Source organism: Phodopus roborovskii, unplaced genomic scaffold, assembly GCF_943737965.1.
Source record: "Phodopus roborovskii unplaced genomic scaffold, PHOROB, whole genome shotgun sequence".
NCBI lineage: Eukaryota > Metazoa > Chordata > Mammalia > Rodentia > Cricetidae > Phodopus > Phodopus roborovskii.
In genome coordinates, this window is record NW_026126434.1 from 27,432,503 (window position 1) to 27,452,351 (window position 19,849).

The 19,849-nt window shown below is 41.0% G+C and overlaps 1 protein-coding gene across 2 annotated transcripts in view; it reads left to right on the forward strand.

Moving 5' to 3' along the window:
• Positions 1-947: 947 nt before the first annotated feature.
• Positions 948-19,849, forward strand: part of Fkbp5 (FKBP prolyl isomerase 5) — an 80,028-nt gene continuing 61,126 nt past the window's right edge. Inside the window, exon 1 of one of the 2 annotated variants that reach the window (XM_051187117.1) lies at positions 948-1,114. The gene's annotated coding sequence lies outside the window, so the exon portion shown is untranslated. The remainder of the gene's footprint in view (positions 1,115-19,849) is intronic. The other variant, XM_051187116.1, reaches the window with a different exon arrangement.

Sequence of the window (19,849 nt, forward strand, 5' to 3'; positions counted from 1 at the left end):
AGAGGAAGAGGAGGGAAAGGGAGGGGAGGAAAGGGAGGGAGAAAGGGAGAGAAAGAGACAGACAGAGAGTTGTCTATAGAGATCGCCTAGCCGTTAACAGCACTCATTGGCCACTCTCTCAGAGGACCTGGGTGCCACCCGCAGCACCCACTTCTGGCCTCTGCTGGGCACTGCACTCACACGGTGCACAGGTATACATGCAGGCGAGACACTCAAACACACACTCTTTTTTTTTTTTTTTTTTTTTTTTTTTTTTTTTAAGAAAAAAATCTTTTAAAACCGGACAGTTTGCGCTAAAGTCCCCAGGTGCAGCTCCTGAATGTCTATGGGAGTCACCCCGGGTTGGCCACGTGGCTGGGGGAGGGGTGTCGTCTTGAAGCTGAACTAGCTCAGCAGCCCATCCTTTGGGCTCCTTTCTGTCCTTGTCACCTGGGCTATTGTGTTGGACAGGCAGAGGCCCCAAGGGAGAGCGTGGTCACGCCCATTGGATGTCCCAAGAGAGGAGCTAGGTACTATTTTGGATTTTCCCGGTCTCTAAGGAGCATCTTCGAGTTCATGAGGTTGTTTTCTGGGGTCAGCACGGCCTGACCCCTTCAAGCTCGTGAAGGAAGGGCCGGGCGGACGGACAGGCAGGGCCGAGGCTTAGCAGCATTTTGTCTGGAGGCAAAGGACGACGCCAAGAGGTGTCAGTCGGCTTCCTCCATCCCTCCTCTCCGGCCCCCACAAAGGGCAAGGGCCAGACACGTGGGCTGCGGTGGAGAGGCGGAGATGCAAACGAACGGGGCGGGGCCTAATTTGCATAGGCAGTGCGCGGCCACCAATGGGGACCTGCGGAGCGACAGCCCGCGCGCCTTTTGGGGGCGGATTGACAGTCCCACGGCCCTATGGAAGTCGGATCCTGCGGCCGGTGGGGGCGGGGCGACGCCGGGCGCTGCCCGGCGCACTAGCCGGCTCGCGGGCGCTGCCAGTCTCCGGCGGCGGTGTCCGGCGCGCAGCTGAGCGACGGAGGTGCGGACTGGCGGCCTGCTGGGCGGGCTGAGAGGCTGAGCGGTACGCGCCGCGGAAAGACGCGGAGCCCGAGACGCGGCGGTGACGGCGCTGGTGACGGCGACAGGTACGGGCGCCATGGCCGCGGGGATGGGGCGCGCGCGCGCGGTGGACCCGGGAGTCAGCCGTGCGCTGGCGATCCCGCCTCCGCCGTCCCTCACGCGGCTTCCCCGGGGCGGCGTGGACGGTACGTGCGGGAGACCCGGGCCCCGCGTGGTAGGCGGAGCGGCCGGTGCTCCCCTCAGCGATGGCTCAGCGCGGCGCCGGCTTGCTCGCCCGCCCGACCGCCCACCCGCGCGCGGCTTTTGTTTCCCGCGCTGCCCACAGGTCCGAGTCGCCCCGTGTCGCCTCGCCACGCCGCCCGCCTGGCGCGGAGGAAACTTGGCCTTCCGGAGCCCCCGCGAGCCCGCGGATAACGGAGCGCCCCTTTGCGTCCGCAGGGCCGCGCGATGGGCGTGCCGCACGGGCGCCGCCCTCACCTGCCGGTCCCGGGTCCGCTCGCTCGGGGCAGGCAGGTGACCTGCGGGGCTCGGAGGTAGACGGAGGAGGAAAAGCAAATTAAAAGTTCTTTTCGGAGTTGCAGAGGTGGTTGAACGGGCATAGGCGCTTGTCGCCAAGTGTGACGACTTGAGTTCGATCCCCGGAACCGACTCCGGAGAGTCGTCCTCTGACCTCCACGTGTACAAGACAGACACACACACACACACGCACACGCACGGACGCTCACTCTCTCTAAGTAATAAATAAAAGTTGTTTTAGGAGTCTTCATACTCTTCAGCCCTGGGACATCACAACTACTGTCCCAGCCAAAGCCCAGGACTCCGAACCCAGCATATTTTTGTGAGTGTGTTTGCGCGCGCGCGTGCGTTTGTGAAGCAAAAAGAGCACACTGCATTATGATCATCTTCATCATCATCATCGCTGTGGATGAGCCAGGTGGAACGCTTGAGCCTCGGTTTTTAAATAATGGGTTTCTGCGGTGGCGGTGGCGAAAGCTCTGGGAGGTACAGGTCGTAAGCAGAGCGTGCAGGGCTCGGGACACTGTGTACCGTGCTTGGCTGCCATTCAGTCAATTCTGCAAGCAGCAGTTGGGAGGTGGTGGTTTTGGTTTTTTTTTTTGTTTTTTTTTTTTTTTTCCAGGAGACTGTTTTTCAGCGGACTAAGACTGAGCATTGAATGGGCACTTTCTTTGCCTTCTCTAGGGGTAGGAGAGAGTGTTTATTTTCATTGTATTTCCATTTTCTTAGGGTAGAGGACAAGGGAAAAGTTAAGGTGTATCTGTCTGGGTTAAGAATTTGTCCCTTCTTTCCAGCTTCTTGCTGTTAGTGTTTGTTATCTGATTATTATTATTATTATTATTATTATTATTATTATTATTATTATTATTATAGAATTGTAGTAACTCCTACTCTTGGTGTCTGAATCAATGGATTGTATGACTTAAAAAATATTCTGATGGGACATTCTTACTCTGTAGTACCCTTCACTTAACTGTTTTCTGTTTGCCTCTCTCCCAGCTGTCCGGTATGTGTCGAACACTCTTCTAACAGCTTTCACTTTGGGGATTCTACAGAAATGGCATATTTTAACTATTTTTAAATTCAAAAGTTAATAACATTCATTCATTGTTAGAAAAATGTGTTTTGGTTTTCTTCCTTTCTCACTTCTAACGTGTCTTGTGTGGGAACTGCATTGGGTGTAATCTATACTTCAGAGAACAGTTAATTTTTATTTAATTACACTAATTAATTGAATGGTCATTTTATTCATCTAGATAATTTGAGTTAGCTATTAGTTGGGACCACTTGAGATTATTTTTTAAGTTAATGTGGGAGTATTCTTTTTAAAATGTTTTAAAAACAGGGAGTTTATACATTAATGAGGTTTTTGCCATTCCAACATTTTTAAAAGTATGCTTCTCAATATTTACTTTTCAGTAACTTGACATTTGTGTGGATTTATTTTCATCCTTTTTAAATTATTTATTTATTTATTTATTGTCTGTGTTTGTGAGACAGGGTTGGCACAGGTGTGACCATCAGAGGACAACTTTGGAGTTGGTTTTCTCCTTTTATAATGTGGGTCCTGGAGTTCAAATTTAGGTGGTCCATCTTAGTGGCAAGTGACTTTATGTGCTGAGTAATCTCACCAGCCTGGATTTCTTTATAAGACACAATTTAAATTACTTCAGTATGAAAAACCTCCAATTTGGGTTTAGGCAAGTCAGTTGATTTTCAGATTCTTTATTCTTGGATTGGAAAAGTGTGCATGTTCTGTGTTGTTAGTTTGTAAAGGATTTCAGCCTGGAATGGAGGATTTATTATCTTATCCTATCATGCTGCTTAAATGTACCAGATGTCATAAGTCACATTACTTTTTTTGTATTTAAAATTTATTTATTATTTTATCTGTATTCGTGTGGCTGTGTGCCATTTGCATGCATGGTGCTGGCAGCATCAGAGGCCAGAAGAGGGCATTGGAGGTCAGGAGTTGAAGTATGGGTGCTGGGAATCAAAGTCTGACAGTGAAGAGCAGCCAGTACCTTTGACTTGACTGCTGAGCTGTCTCTCCATCCCTTCGCACACAGTTTTATTTCATCTTCATACACAAAAGCATGTGTGGTGTGTGCTTGAACTAGAAAAGTACCTTTAAGCGAATGTCCAGGTTTCAGGCATTTTAATTACTGATTTTTGTTTACTTTGTCTATTTGTGGTAGACCAGATCGTAGGATTATCAACCACATTTCACTTTCAAAATAAAGTACAAGTTGATTCTCACGTCTGCACACGGCACAGGAACACACACACAGACAGAGAGACAGAGCTTGGGGCTGTTTATTAGGCAGTTACCTTCAAGTGTAGCTCCTTTTGAGTCTGGATATTGTTGGTAGTTTCTTTTTTTCCTTTTCCCTGCCCTCCTTTCCTCCCTCCCTTCTTTTTTTTTCTACCCAGAGCCTTGTGCTGGGTAGACAAGTGCTGTACCCTTAAGTGACTAATGTAACTGACATAAAGAACACGTTCCACAGGCCTTTAGTATTGTCATGATTTCCAAAGAAGATTCTGTTGTGCATATTTTGACACTCTAAGTTCTGTAATTAATGCATACTGATCAGATATCTCCATTTTGTAATTCTCAAGCTTTTGAGCTTACCAGCTTATCCAATCAGTAATTAGTTTTTTTTTCCATTATTTTATATTTCTGAAGTTTTCTGAAGTACATTTTAATGCTTTTTAATTTATTTCCCTTTGCTATTCTGGGGATTCAGCCCAGGGCTTTATGGATGCTAGACAAGTGATCTACCACTGAGCTACAATGCCAGCCCTTTAGTGCATCTTAAAGTTCTGACATACTTGCCACCTCACTTTCAAATAAAGTACAAGTTGATTCTCACATCTGCACATGGCACACGAACACACACACACACAGACAGAGATTGGGGCTGTTTATTATTCAAGACTGGGTGGATGATGATACATAAGTCCTGTATCTATTGATTTAAAACAAGGACTACTAAAAAAAAATAAAAAAAAAAATAAAACAAGGACTACTTATGTGTGAGTTTACTTGCATACAATATATTTACTTTGTATAAAAGACAGTTCTGTAAGAGAGATGGGCTAAAATAATTTATTAGAAACCAGATCTGTTGACAGGTTACTAGCAGTTGTACGTAACGGATTATTAAGGATATTATAGTAATATTTAGAGCACTAAAACTCCACTATTCAGAATAATTTGTGCTTCTTCATAGCTTGTTAAGAGATCTGACTTGTGCTGTGGGGAATATACCCCTTTTTACTCCCAACACCCAGGAAGCAGAGGTAGTCAGACTTCATATGGAGTTCCAGGCCATATGTATAAGACTGTAGTAGGGCCCCTGTCTGTCCCAAAACAACACCTCTAACAAAAATCCACCAACGATAATTGTCTTACATCATATGCTTTAATTAGTATTTACTATTAGTCTTTTAGGAAAAATTTAATTAATTAGCGTGAAGGACCACCAGAGGGAGTGTAGGATCTACACATTTGGTATGCCTGTTTTATTTACACTTGGTCTGAAAGCAAAACATTTAAAAAGTAAGAAAAAGTTTTATTTTAGTTCTTTGGAACCACCAAGAGAACCATAGTGAAAGTTACAGGTTTTAGATATTTGGGATTGCTATTTTTTTGTAACAAAGCTCAAGGCCTCATCCAGACTTTTTCTTCTTCTTCTTCTTCTTTTAGAAGAAGGTTCAGTTATTAGAGAAATGAAAATGATACATTATGGGAGTGAAATAATGGGTTTCTAAGTGAGCAGTCATACTACAGCTGTGAAAGGGAACATCCACAGGCTCAGGATGTTTCTTCATCTTTTAAGTGTGGTACGTTTGCATTGTATAGTTTTGAAATTGCTCAATGTTTGCAAAGTAGAGTACAAGATGGAGAGAGATCAAAGACTAGAAGAGGTGCATTTTCCCTTTTCTGGTTGTAAGCCTTCCTTTGGTGGCCAGCGGTAAATTTCTAGAACTATCCATAGCATTCTGTGTCTATCTTTGCTACCATTAAATGTATCCCTGAAAATGTTCATGTGGATGTCAGAACAGGGTTGCAAATTTCAAATTTATCTTTTAAAAATAAATTTATCTTTTGTTTTAAAGGAGAAATAAGATATGTGATTCTTACTCCAGCATCCTTCAAGCTTGACGTGGTGTTATACTATTTTTTTTCTTTTTTACTAAAAATTACTATGATAGGAATTGTAATGGTAAGTAGGTTATCTAGAGAAGCCAACAAAGCACTTACTTTTCACCCTTAATATAGTAATTAATGTCGGAGGATCATTTAAGATTTGGAGGGTTGGTTTTAATAGGCTGTAGTTTGAGTGATGAAGTGTAGTCTTTACTTAGATATGTTTGTGTTTCTTAATGTTTGTGTCTCTGGAAATGAAGTCCTTTATTGTCAGCTGAAAACTACACAGTAGTATATGATGGGGACAATGTCTCTATCATGGACTGAATGTTCTGGTATACTACTTTTTGGACTGGAGACTTAGTCATTATCAGCATATATTCTGAATAGGCATGGAATAATCTTTACCTGTGTTAAATATTAACTGGTGAAATTGTCTCCATGTGTGTAACTTTTGACAAAGCAAAAAAAAAAAAAAAAAAAAAAATCTTAAACAGATTTTTGGATTTTGTCTCTGATACAAAAAAGTTATTGTGTAGTAGATGGTAAGATCCCAATGTTCCGATTTCTGAAGAGATTTGTGAGGACATTTTTGTCTCACTAAGGTACAGTAGTATAAGTGGAAGAAAGCAATCTCTCTTCTTGTACTCCTGGATGCAATGAAAATTAAGAGAAGCTGAGATGGCTACCTTTCCGTGGCACATTTATTTTTACTGTGAACTTAGCAAGCTCTTCAGAAATGTTATCTGTGGGCTGGTTAAGCATACTTACTGCTCGTGTACAGGACCCAGGTTGATTCCCACACCTACAGTGGTAGCTCACAGCCATCTTTAACTCCAGTTCCAGAGAATCGGACATTCTAATGAACTCTCTGGGTACATGGTACATATACATGCAGGTAAAACACTCAAATACATGAAATAAATCTTTACAAAGTAGTTTTGGTTTCACATATAATGCATACAAATGTACATCGTGTGTGTGTATCAGATTATCAGTTGTCCATGTTACATATAACTTCGTAAGTATGTGTTATGACTATGTACACATAAATATTTACATACATAATTGCTGTATGTGTATTTGTGTGTTTAGTTATCCATTCTAGTGTATTTAAAGATGAACTTCTCTCCCTTTTTTCCTTTCTAATGAAACAGGGTGCACCAAAGCGAACAAAGTCTATGTTCAGGAAGGGGCTGGTACAGAGTGTACACAGCAGCTCCTTTGCAATAGAAACAAACTGCTGATTCCCTCAGCGGAATAGAGGGCAAAGCATAGCAACAGGCAAAATCAAGACATGATGGTAGAAATGAGGACTGCGACTGCTTCTAGGTAGGGTTGTGGGTCACAGAAAGGGGTTCAGGGGACCTTTCTGGCATGATGAAAATCAAGTGATTTACTTTTTAGATAATGTTATTTTTCTTATTTGGGGGATATGTGTGTGTATACATGTGTGTATGTGTGAGTGCAGTTTTACTTGTCTATGTGTGTGTATGTGGAGGCCAGAGGTCAACATTCTCTTTCACTATTGCTCATCCACCTTAAGTTTTGAAGCAGGGTATCTCATCGAACTGGAGCTTTTAGCTCCAGTTGCACACTTGAACACGTGTTCCAGGCCTGTACCCATGCTCTGCTGTTACATGGGTACTGGGAATTTGAATCCGGTTCTCGTGCTTGCACAGCAAACACTGAGTTATCCACTGAGTAACCTCCCAGCCTCTCTTTCACTTTTAACTTCCAGAAAAATGCAAGATTAGTGCAAAGGTTGTTAGGTACATCTTTATACATGTTTACCCATTATCTCCATGTGTTCAGACTTACTAAGCTGTGTGTTGTATACTATGTACATGGCATTTTTAGTAAAGGAAGAAAGCTTTAAAATGTGTTGAAAGTTAGAAATGGTCTGCCTGGAAAAAGTGAAATAACAATCATAAATTAGCTGACCAATTAATGACAGTGTCTTTGTGTGTGTGTGTGTGTGTGTGTGTGTGTGTGTGTGTGTGTGTGTGTGTGTGGCTTTTCACTGAAGTTCCACATGTTTTTATTGGAGGAAACAGGATCTGGAGGATGATTGAAAGCATAACTTCAGTGAGGAAACCCTCACTGCTTTTATTTTGTTATCCTATGCATGTCACTAGGGACTAATCCCTAGCAGTAACTTTCCTGAAATTGAAGGTGGTATTCATTCTTATGAAAGAGTTGCACATCTGCATTGTGCTAGGGTCTGCACAGACATGTACCAGTTTTGGTGTCCCTAGACAGAGGAAGAGGAGGCCAGAGAGCCTGGTTTTCATCTTTGGTTGGTACTTTTGATCAGGTGAGCTTGGTGTTTGCAAACCAGGTCAGTCAGGGTTAGTCTCCCATAGCCTCAGCCTGACTGATTGAAATTAACCCTGCTAAGTCCTGGTTTAAATAGTTTATTTTTTTTAAACAAAAAAAAAAAATATTTTTTTTGGTTACATCTCTGTATCAAAGTTTTAGGTTGTTTCCTAGATTGGGAGATATTTAAAGTATCTAAGGGCTAACCAGAGACTTCAGTGGGTTAGTCATTGATATAAGAGGCAAATATTTATTTCATCTTTATTAATAAAAAACATGCATTTATATGGTTTATGTAATTTTCAACAAAATCAAAGGTACATTATGCAACAATGATAAAGAAATGATTTTTCTCTTTAAAGAACATGTTCATGATACTCTGAAATGGCAGATGAGATCTTTTTTCCTGTTTATGCACAGTACATTTCTTTACGTTTTAGATTGTGTTAGAATTTTATTTTTCCTGTGCTGAGGATTGAACTCAAGGTCTTGTATATGTTAGCCAAGTACTCCACTACTGTACTAACCCATCCAGTCCCATCTGCTAGAGTCTGGTTCTGTCAGTCTTAACTAGAGATAGAATTTTTAAAATAACTGACCCTCTCTTCTTTTGTTATGTTGTCCACAAAACAAAGTGAGAGACTGGAGAGATGAATACAGTGCCCTCCACACTCTCCAGATTCATTATTTACTGACATTTTGATTAGTGTGCCTTTTTTTTTATTTTGGTTGGTTTAGTTGTTTTTGAGATAAAGTTCTGCTCTTTTGTCTGGCCTGACCTTGAACTTGTGATCTTTTGATAGCCTCCTAGGCAATGGCATTATGGTTGTTGTGCTTTTGAAACTTCATAAAATTTGGAAAGGAGAGATGGTTTAGGTTTTAGTTAAGAGCACTGGTTGTTCTTGCAGAAGACCTGAGTTCAGTTCCCAGTACCCACATGGTGGTTCACAACTGCTTGTAACTCCAGTTCCAGGGGTTACGATGCCTTCTTCTGGCCTCTACAGGCACTGCAGGGACATGGTGCACAGACATAGGTTCAGACACAAAACCATTAAATAAATAAATAAGTCTTTAAAACCTGTTAAATTCTGTGGCTGGAGAGATGACTCAGCAATTAAGAGTACATCCTGCTCTTTCAGAGAACCTGAGTTTACTTCACAGCAGCTTGCAACCACCTGTAACTCCAGCTTCCAGGAGTTCTGGCCTCCAAGGGCACCTGCACACATGTGTACATTCCCAGTCAGAAGTAAATGAATACATATTCTTTAAAAAATCTTTAAACTTTTTAGCTTCATACAAATATGGTCAAACGGTAATAGTATTGGTGTACCAGATTTTTGTTATTAACAAAATCAGTGTGTTTTAGCTCAGGAATCTGACTTTGGACAAATGGAAATTGTGAAACTGTTGTCTTAAGCTTCTTTCTCTTCATTCATGGACTGAAAAAGAAAGATTATTTTTTTTGTGTGTGCTTCTTATTAGAATAATTGAGTCTAACCAGTGTCTGTCGAATGTAGGGCTGCTCACAAAGAGAGTTAGGTTATCTTTATTGTAGTAGCTAGAATACATCTCTTTCTCTAAAGCCCCAGACACTGAGAAGATGGCCCAGTGGCTGAAGCATTGGACATACAAACATGAGGACTAGAGTTCTAATCCCCAGCATCAGATAAAAGCTGTGTGGCAGGGCAGTTCACCTGTAACCCTAGTACTTGAGTATCCTGAGACCACACTGGGCAGCGAGACCAATAATCAGTGAGCTCTGGGTTCCTTTGAGATACCCTGTCTCTATTTAAGGTGGAGAGTAATCAAGAAAGTCACCTACATTAACTTGAAGCTTCCATATGCATGAACACATGTGCTGCACCCACACTCATGTAGACATATACATGTGTCATAAACCGTACATGTGTACACTCAAAAACAAAATTAAACAGCTGTGTTGTGTTGCCCTGCCACTCTTCCTATGCCCAAGTCCATGGTGTCGTTTGGAAATGGAATGTGTGTAAATTCCATCTCTGTAGCTGCTCTTACAGCATCCCCACTCTTCCTCTTCCCCTCTTTAGCCGTTAGTGACTCCATTATTCTTACTAGTCACTAAATTCCTTTTTTTCTGACTTAATGCTTTTTTCTTTCTTTTCATTTATTTATTTATTTTTGAAACAAGGTTTTTCTGTGTGGGTCTGGCTGTCCTGGAACTGGCTCTGTAGACCAGTCTAGCCTTGAACTTACAGAGTTCTACTGGGATTAAAGGGATGCACCACCATGCCTGGCTTTAATGCCTCTTTTTAATCTTTCACTTTGATTTCTACTGAGCTTGTCCTAGTTTGATTAACATGCTAAAGCAAAATCAACTCTATCTGTCATGAACATCATACATATAAAAATTAAGACTTGCTTATGAGTAAATACATAGGACATCATCTTTCCAGAGAAGGCTTCTGTCAGCCTTGTGTGATAAGGAATACTTCCTGGGTTCTGGCGGTGTAGTTGTTGCAGATGTTTTCTGGTGGTGTTGTAATTGTAGTTGCTTACCTTGCTTGCTTACTTTTGGAGCTGGGATCTCCTGTTTAGCCCAAGATGTCTTCAAACTCTTGATAGTTCAGCTTGAATCTCCAGTTGCTCTGAAAAGCTGTCTTCATTGAGCATACTTTAACTCTAGAGGAGGTTAAACTTTTCACGTGTGCCAGTTAAGAACTCTACTACCAAGCTAAACTTCCAGCCCCAGAACTCAAAAGGTCTAAGTAGTAGTAATATTTAAGCCAAGATAGCTTTGCATCTGAACTGTGTTAAACTCACAGGGACTTTGCCATGGGGACTTTGAATTACACTTTACAGGTAAACATCTCCATGCCCTTCAGGCCCCGAGATGAGTTTATTGAAAACAGTCTCTGTGACTCTTGATTTTTAATCTTCAGCATTCAAAAGTACTACTTTTCACAGCTGAATTGTTGGGACTGATTGGGACAGACTTTTTTCACAGTGTTCTATGGTTGGCTGGAAATTAAAAGTATAATATGTAGATATACTATTACACACATTTTTTTTCTTTTTGAGATACATCTCATGTAACCAAGGCTGAACTTGAACTCACTATGTAGCTGATCCTCTTGCTTCTACCTCCCAAGTGTTGGGATTACAATTTTATGTGATGCTGGAACAAAACTTAAGGCTTCTTGGATGCTAAACAAGCAACCTGAGCTGGACCCCACTCCCAGTCCTGGTACAGACTCTTAGTTGTTCTGCTGGGATCCGAATCTCATCACTACCATGTTGCAATGAGACAAGACATTGGATGAAATGTTAGTTACCCTCAGCTCAGTTTCTGTATCTATAATCTTCAGAGACAAGATGAATCGCTAGCTGAAGGTGTCTTTAGGATTAATGAAACAACAGATGTAGGGTAAGGAGGTCAGGGGTCTGTGTTTTCAGGAACTATTACTACTTGAACAGTTTTCATAGCACTGCTGTGGTCAGATATTTTAAGTTCCATTGTGTTTTAAGCAGTGCTACAAGACACTGTCCTTTCAGAAAGGAGAACATATGCACAAAAATAAACAGCAACCCAGATCCCATGCATGGTAACTGGTAAATTTCTTAGGAGGTGAAGAGGTAGGAATGACTGCCAAGCAGATGGGAACTTAAAGAAGGTGACCAGAATTGGCAGACTGTTGAGACCTTGTTCTATTAGGTTTCCTAACCTCCCTCTGAGATTATGGAGCATTAGGTGAGTTCATACAGTTAAGGTGTTTAGAACAGTGTCTCTAGCATCATTAGAACGAGGGAAGAATGCACCTCAGATAGAACAATGAGAAGGAAGGAGAGGTGCTCCAGATTTGTTTGAAATGAGTGACAACTTGCTGGGGTATTGGGGAGAGCTGATGTGGTGGTTAGCATTGGTTATCAACATGACAGGATCTAGAGTCATTGAAGAGACACACTTCTGGGTGTGCAAGCAGGAACCATCCAGATTAGGCTAATTGGGGTCGGTAGACTCACCCTAAATATGGATATCACTGTTCTACAGACTGAGGGAAGAAGAAAGGTGTCAAGACCAGCATCATGTATGTGTTTCCTGACTGGATGCAATGGAGCCAGCAGCCACATGATGCTGCCATGCCTCTCCCACCAAGATGGAATGCTCACTTGAACTTGGAGCAAGATAAGCCCTTTCTCCCTGGCATTGTCAGATACACTATCACAGCGGTGACAGTGGCTAATACGGGAGAAGATCGCTTGCATTCTTAGTCAGAGGATCTTGGATGTTCCAGATCACACTCCTGAATTAGCACCTGTCATTTCTCCCTGCCTGCCTTAAAAAAAAAAAAAAAAAGGCTGAATCTGCTGAAGAGATGGGTCAGTGGTTAGAACACTTGTTGCTCCTGCACAGGCTCCATTTGATTCCCAGCAGCCACATAGCAGCTCACATGATGCTCAGATATATGCAGGCATATATACATATAAATGTATCTTTGCCAGGAGTGTGCCACACCGTTGATCCCAGTGCTGAAGAGGCAGCAGCAGGCAGATCTCTCTGAATTTGAGGTCTACATAGCAAGTTCTAGGCCAATCCAATCTCAAAAACAAACAAACACACCTGTCCCTGAAACTTTAAGCAGTGAAGTTGATGACTGTCTATTGTAAACTATTATGCCTCTTTAATGTGTTAATTTGCTTTTGGCTTTCTCACTTTATATTTTTAGTTATTTATATAACCTTTATTCTTTGCCTCAAAAGTTTGGTATTTTTTGTTGGTGGTGGTTTTTGTTTGGTTGGTTTTTCCAGACAGGGTTTCTCTGTGTAACAGCCCTGGCCATCTTGGAACTTGCTCTATAGATCAGGCTGGCCTTGAACTCACAGAGATCCACCTGCCTCCTCCTCTGCCTACCCAGCACTGGCATTAAAGGTGTGCACTACCACTACTTGGCTGAGTTTGAGTTTGGTGAGTTAGTTAGTTTGTTTTAAATCTTATTTTACATACCAATCCTAGTTCTCTCTCCCTCTCATCCTTCTACTCCCCCCCCCCCCCCCCATCCACTCCTCAGAGATGGTGAGGCCTTCCATGGGGAATCATCAAATCTGTCCTATCATTGGGGCAGGACCAAGGCCTTCCCCTCTATACCTAGGCTAAGTAAGGTTTCCCACCATAGGGAATGGGCTCCCAAAAGCCAGTTCCAGCACTAGGGATAAATACTGGTTCCATTGCCAGCCACCCCATAAATTGCCCAAGCCCCCTCAACTGTCACCCACATACTGAGGTCCTATGCAAGTTCCCTAGCTGTCAGTCTGGAGTCAGTGAGCTAGCTCCCACTTGTTCTGGTCAGAGTTTGGTGGGTTTTTATGAATGGTTTCCTCCCTGCCCTCCAGACAGCCTAGATTCTAACTTACAAAGCCATGGGATAGAAAAGACTGGACAGAAGGGGAAAGAGAGGAAGGGAGGAAACATTCTCTATCTAGTTGCACTGTTTATAGATCTGGAAACTGAGATGTGGACGAGATAGAAGTTCAAGACCCACAGCTGATTACTGGGCAGGTTCTAGCTCTCAGAACAGTGCAAGGGCTGGTGTTGTTTTCATGGCTGTGGTTCTCAACCATCTGGGTGGAATTATACCAGCACTAATTCTGCCACTGATTCTTAAAACCAAGATAAAAAGTGATTTTCTATCAGGAATAAGATGATAGTAATTCACCCATTAGGAGAAGGTCATGATTGGGTTCTCGAGCATGACTGCTCTTTTATTTAAAATTGCACATGTATTCAGTGTGTGGGTGAGCATGTGTACGTGCTTAGTTGTGGTTCACTCCTGGGGGTCAGAGGACTTCTGGGAATTGGTACAAAAATCAGATTTGGGGGGGGAAGCTTCTTTTTAATCTTTAAAGTTGTCAGTTTCAAGTGCTTTAAGCATCAATATTCTCCCCCCCCCTTTTTTTTTTGTCATGATAGCACAGATACCCTTACAGCTACAGATAGGTGGTCCTACCATGAAGAGTCAGTTGGGTACCACTGTGTTAGCATTGACCACCTCTGAGCTTCATCGGCTGCTTTCAGTCTCATATGTTTCAGTGTGAGCCAGAACCTCGAGTAAACCTTGCTTTCTTCTCTGATGAGGTCCTGGGTTCGTGTCTATCCACATCAGTTACTCAGTAAATAATCCCCTTCCTTTCACAGAGCATGATGCCAGATTCCAGAAACTGATTCACTGTCATAGAAGTTCCTTTTTCCCTTGAAATGTATTGTTTCAGCCTCTGTGAGACATTCTCCCTGCATTTTGAAAATGTGTGTAGCAAACAATACTTCTTGGTCACTATAAGCATAATTTTACCATAAAATCATTTTGCAACTGGCAATTGTTTTATGTTCTCTATTCTTTCCCACGATTAAAGAGAAAAGAGAAACTGGTCTGAGCTAGAGATACCCCAGACCTCTGCAGACGTTTACATTCCTTCCAAAGAAGCAAGCTACTGGACTAGATTCAGTTTTATGGAAATAGTAATTTTTTTTTAAATCATTTTTAAGCACTCTGAGATTGAGTTGTATGACCTACTAATGTCTACACAACCTTTCCCATGTCTTCAGTAGTGTGCATCAGATCATTTATTTATTTACTTACCATTTTGCTTTCTTTTTCTTCACTTCATTTTTCTAAAGAGATTATAGGGTTTTTCTCTTCTGATCTGTGACTTGTATTATAGTCCCTATTATGACACTTTTTAAAAATCCCATCACAAAAGAAAAAAGCTTCTAAATTCAGTTTTAAAATGTTTCTAATTTATTATTATTGGGAAGGGGCAGAGACTGTGATGGCGTACACAGAGGCAGAGGACCCACATGTGGATCCTGAGGATTGAACTCAGTTTTCAGGCTTGTAAGTCATCTCACCAGGGCAGGTTTGGGTTGTTTTGAAGGGTGTATGTGCATATTCATGGTGTGTGTGTGTGTGTGTGTGTGTGTGTGTCTGTGTCTGTGTGTCTTTGTGCTTGAGCGTGTGTGTGTGTGTGTGTGTGTGTGTGTGTGTGTGTGTGTGTGTGTGTATAGGTTTCTCTTAGCTCCTTCATGTGAAATGGGGAATTCTGTTTCCTTTTCTTTTTCTTTTTTTTGGTACTAGAGATCGAATGCGGCCTTTGAGCCGCATCCCACTCTCCCTTCCCTAAGGTGTTTTCTTATGCTGAGGTATTTTGTTTGAAAAGAAGTCTGATAAAGTATGTATATTTATATATAGGACATTGCTGTCTTTCTTTCTAAATTTATATAGTAACAATTTTTGTTAGCTTCATTCTTAGATTTTTAAAAAATATGATTTATTGGGTATTAAGATAAATTATTTGGGAAAATTGATTTTTTTTTTTTTTTCCTTTTTGAGATGCTTTTTAGCATCAGGGTTTCTCTATGTAGTCCTAGCTGCCCTGAAACTTGCTCTGAAGACTAGGCTGGCATCCACCTCCCACTGCCATTCTTTTTCTTTTGGATTTGGAGAATTGGTCCCAGGGCTTGTATATGCTAAGGTAGTGCTTTACAACTGAGCCAGTATCTGAGGATCCTGTGTCTTGTTTCTTGCTGTCTTCTGAGATAGTCTGTCTACATAGCCCTGGCTGTCCTGGAACTCACTAAGTGGACCCATCTGTCCTCAGACTCACAGAGTTCCACCTGCCCCTGCCTCCCGAATAATGGGATTAAAGGTGTGCACACCACTGCCCAGCTTCCTATGTATTTTTACAAACTATTATGTGTTACATTGTTTATTGCTTTGTGCCATTTTTTTAATGTGGTTGTATTCTAGAACTTCTTTATTTAATTCACAATATGTTTTTTGTCAAATGTCTTAGTTTGAGGTGTTTTCATATTTTCACTTTTAACTCCACTTAAAACACTATTGTACACTAGACATTTTCATGTATGTGTATACTTACAGTTTCTGAACAAAGTGTGAATAGTATTTTCTTCTTAGATCTCAAACCATTTTTTAAAAGACATTGTTTTTTCTTTTCTTTCTTTCTTTCTTTTTTTTTTTTTTTTCAAGATTTATTTTTATTTTGGTGCTTTACCTGCATCTGTGTGAGGATGTGAAGTCCTGGAACTGGAGTTACAGACAGTTGTGAGCTGCCATGTAGATTCTGGGAATTGAAACCTAGGTCCTTTAGAAGAGCAGCCATGCTGAGCCAACTCCCTAACTTGATCTCAAATTGTTTTAATATTTTTATACACAGTATTTGTTTTGATTTAAGAATGCTCATGATAGCCTAGAGAATTTGACGTGACTTTTTTTTTTTTTTTTAACAATTATTTGGCATTGCTGGACTAATTGTATTAGTAAAGACATAATAGTTTTGTGATTCTAACTTAGGGCCCCAAATTTAATAACTTAGATTTTGATTCTTATGCCATTTAGTTCTTTTATTCTAAAAAATGTCATTGGTTTTCCTCAAAGCCAATCATAATTATATGGAATAATAATTTTTTTGATTTTTTTTTTAGTAAAAATTTTTAAAGAGAAAAGTTAAGATATATTTAGAACCTATATTTTAGATAAGATGGGTTAATAGATACACAAGTGATTTGAAGATAAGAACTTTTAGGTCTTGAATTTTCTCTTAACTTGTAATTTATTGAAAAAGAGTTGATAGTTTAAAACAAAAAAAGGTAAGGACCATTAGAAACAGAGGAAAATGAACATAAATCACTTCAGAAATAATGAGCAGGATGAGAGAATGGGAAGGAAGAAAAATTTACACCAGTAGTCTAAGGCGAGATAGTGTCCGTATTTGAACATTAAATTTAGCTCCAAGCTTCCTGGCAAGCAAGAGGAGGAAACAGGATGGGCTTCGTGGTTATATCGCCTGATAAAGTGGCTTATCAGTTTTCAGTAGAGAAAAACTGAGAAAAATCCTGGGTTGTAAAGAAGCTGAATTCATACATAAGGAATGTACATTCTCCTCATTTGTAAATTATTCAGTTTTTGCTGTTGCTGTCTCCACTGCTATAGTTAGTTATATTTGGTCAGATTAAATTCATGTCCACTGTTTTCAAAAGTGGACATACTGTGGCTGGGGTGTGTTTATGAATTGCTTCTGGAGCTGAAGCCGTTGGCGAACAGGAAACTGAAAGCTAGAAGTTAAGGAAATGGATTGTATTTGGATTGTATGGAGAAAATATATATAGTACTTAACTGCTGAAGTCTATGACCATTTCAAGGCTGAACCTTGCATTGATGTATTTACAGATGGCTACTGGGGATACTCATCAAAACCCGGATGCTTTAACAGGATAATAGATGCAGCCTGTGGAGGAGACCTTGTGCAATATGAGAGGAAACGTGCAGCAGATGACATGTGCTCCACTCAGTGGTTCAGGAAGCCGCACAGCCGGCATCTCAGTGACTTGTTCAAGGATATTTTGTCTTTAAGAACTAGTTGTTCTTAGTTTGAACTAGTAGTTTAGTTTGATTCTAATGAAAGGGAGAACCCTGTCTTACAAGATAGCCCATTTCACTCATAGCAAGTCCTGATGGTTAAGTTATATTTTCTTAATGTTGAATTTTATTTTTCTCTTATTAATTAACATATTTTCTTAGTGTTAAGAAAATTATTAACAATATTGTCTTAAAAGTTGGCCGTTTCCCCAAATATTTTTTAAATATTGTGACATTGTAGGAGATGCACAAAGAATATAGTTTTGTTTGTTTGTTTGTTAAGACAGGGTCTTTCTACATAGCCCTGGCTGTCCTGAAACACACTACAGAGACCAGGATGGCCACAAACTCACAGAGATTTGCCTGCCTCTACCTCCTTTGTTCTGGAATTAAAGGTGTGTACCACCGTGATCAGATGTCATCTTTATTTTTGAAGTTATAAAAACATTTTGCTTAGAGTCAATAGTTACTGTGTATATTAGATAGACTTTTCTTGTAATTTATGAATGTAACTGTTTTGTTTTGTCTTTTGAGACAGAGTTTCTCTGTGTAGCCCTGCTGTCTTGGAACTCATTCTGTAAACCAGACTGGCCTGGAACTCAATAGAGATCCATCTACCTCTGCCTCTAGAGTACTGGGATTAAAGGTGTGCACCACCACCTGGTTTTAAAGGGGAAGTTTCTAATATTGCATTTTTGCTTGTTCATTATTATACACATGCATGCACGCACAATTCTGTTGCTTTAAGGCAAAGTATAGCTGAGTAGCCTCAGCTGGCCTGTAACTTTTGGTCCTCCTACCTTTGCCTCTAGAGTGCTGGAATTATAGGTGTATACTGCCTGCCGCACCTGTCTCACTGTTGTACATTTTAACAAAAGTGGTAAATTGTGAAGTCAGTCACATAAAATAGTCACAGGTTACCTGAGGTGAACTTTGTCTTCTCACATTCTTCTGAGGAGCTTCCACTGTTAGATGGTCAGTGTTTTCACAGCTCAGGTGAAGCTTATTGTTTGTCAGGACTGAGTTTGGTTTGGATCTGTTAAGGTTATTCATACGCTTGTCCTTGAAGTACTGTAGTGAACAAGAGGACAGAAGGCACTGAGCAGATAGAAAAGATTGGTCCAGGAGGTGAAGAGCAGTGCTCTTCCAAGGGAAGGTTCTAGAATGTTCTTTCTAGCAGAGAGGGGAGTGGGCTCTGGGCTGATGGGCTGGTGTAGCAGGAAGGTGTTGGATATTAGGTGTAGCTGACTTCCTATTGCAATGGAAGGCTTCAAGACAACAGGGAACCAGGTGATTGTGAGCACACACTGCTAATCCAACACTCAGTAGGCAGAGACACCATGTGGCTCACCAAAGGGTGGAAAATTAGTCACAAAAGAGACAAATTTAAATTTATAAATCTTAGCCAGGCAGTTAGTGGCGCACACTTTTAATCCAGCACTCAGGAGGCAGAGGCAGAGACAGGAGAATCCCTGTGAGTTCTAGGACAGGCTCTAAAGCTACACAGAGAAACCCTGTCTTGAAAAAAATCTTTAAAAAAAAAGAAAAATTATAAATCTTGGGACTGGAAAGATGGCTCAGGGATTAAGAGCTCTGGCTGTTCTATCAGAGGTCCTGAATTCAGTTCCCAGCACCCACATGGTAGCTCACAGCCATCTATAACTGTAGTCCCATGGGATCTGATGCCCTCTTCAGATATAGAGGTATAGATGCAGGCAAAGCACCCAAATACATAAATAAACATTTTAAAAACCTTATAAATCTTTTATCTCTATCTAGTGTGCTGATTCTGCTGGGTAATACCTATTTTAGTAGCAGTGATAGGCATAATAGATAGAATGAGAACACAGACCGGTGGCTCTTAAAAGGGAAAGCTGAGAATGGGGACCAAAAGCCCCCACCCTCCCCGCCCTCCAAGCTCTTTGGGAGCAGGGACTAGTTGCTTCCTGTTCGCCATCTTGCACAACACATAGTGAGTGTCCAGAAATCCTTGTGATGAATGGTGACTCTCTGATTAAGCACTTGCAGTAACTCACATTTCCTGCATGTGGATCAGTAGGTCATCAAGATCTGTTATGTTCATCTAAAGTGATTTTGTATCCTCAATAAGCTGTTTCTTTATTAATAAGAATTAAAACTTTGAATGTACTTTTTAAAAATGTGTTTTTAATTTTATATGCATTGGTATTTTGCCTTTGTGTATGTCTATTTGATGATATTAGATCCCCTGGAACTGGAATTTCAGACAGTTGTGAGCTGCCAAGTAGGTTCGGGGAATTGAACCCAGGTCCTCTGGAAAAGCAACTAGTGTTCCTAATCCCTGAGCCATCTCCAGCCCCTTAATTTTTAAAAAAATTTATAACAGACTGATTTTTTAAAAATATGAATGCTTACATAAAAAAAAAAAA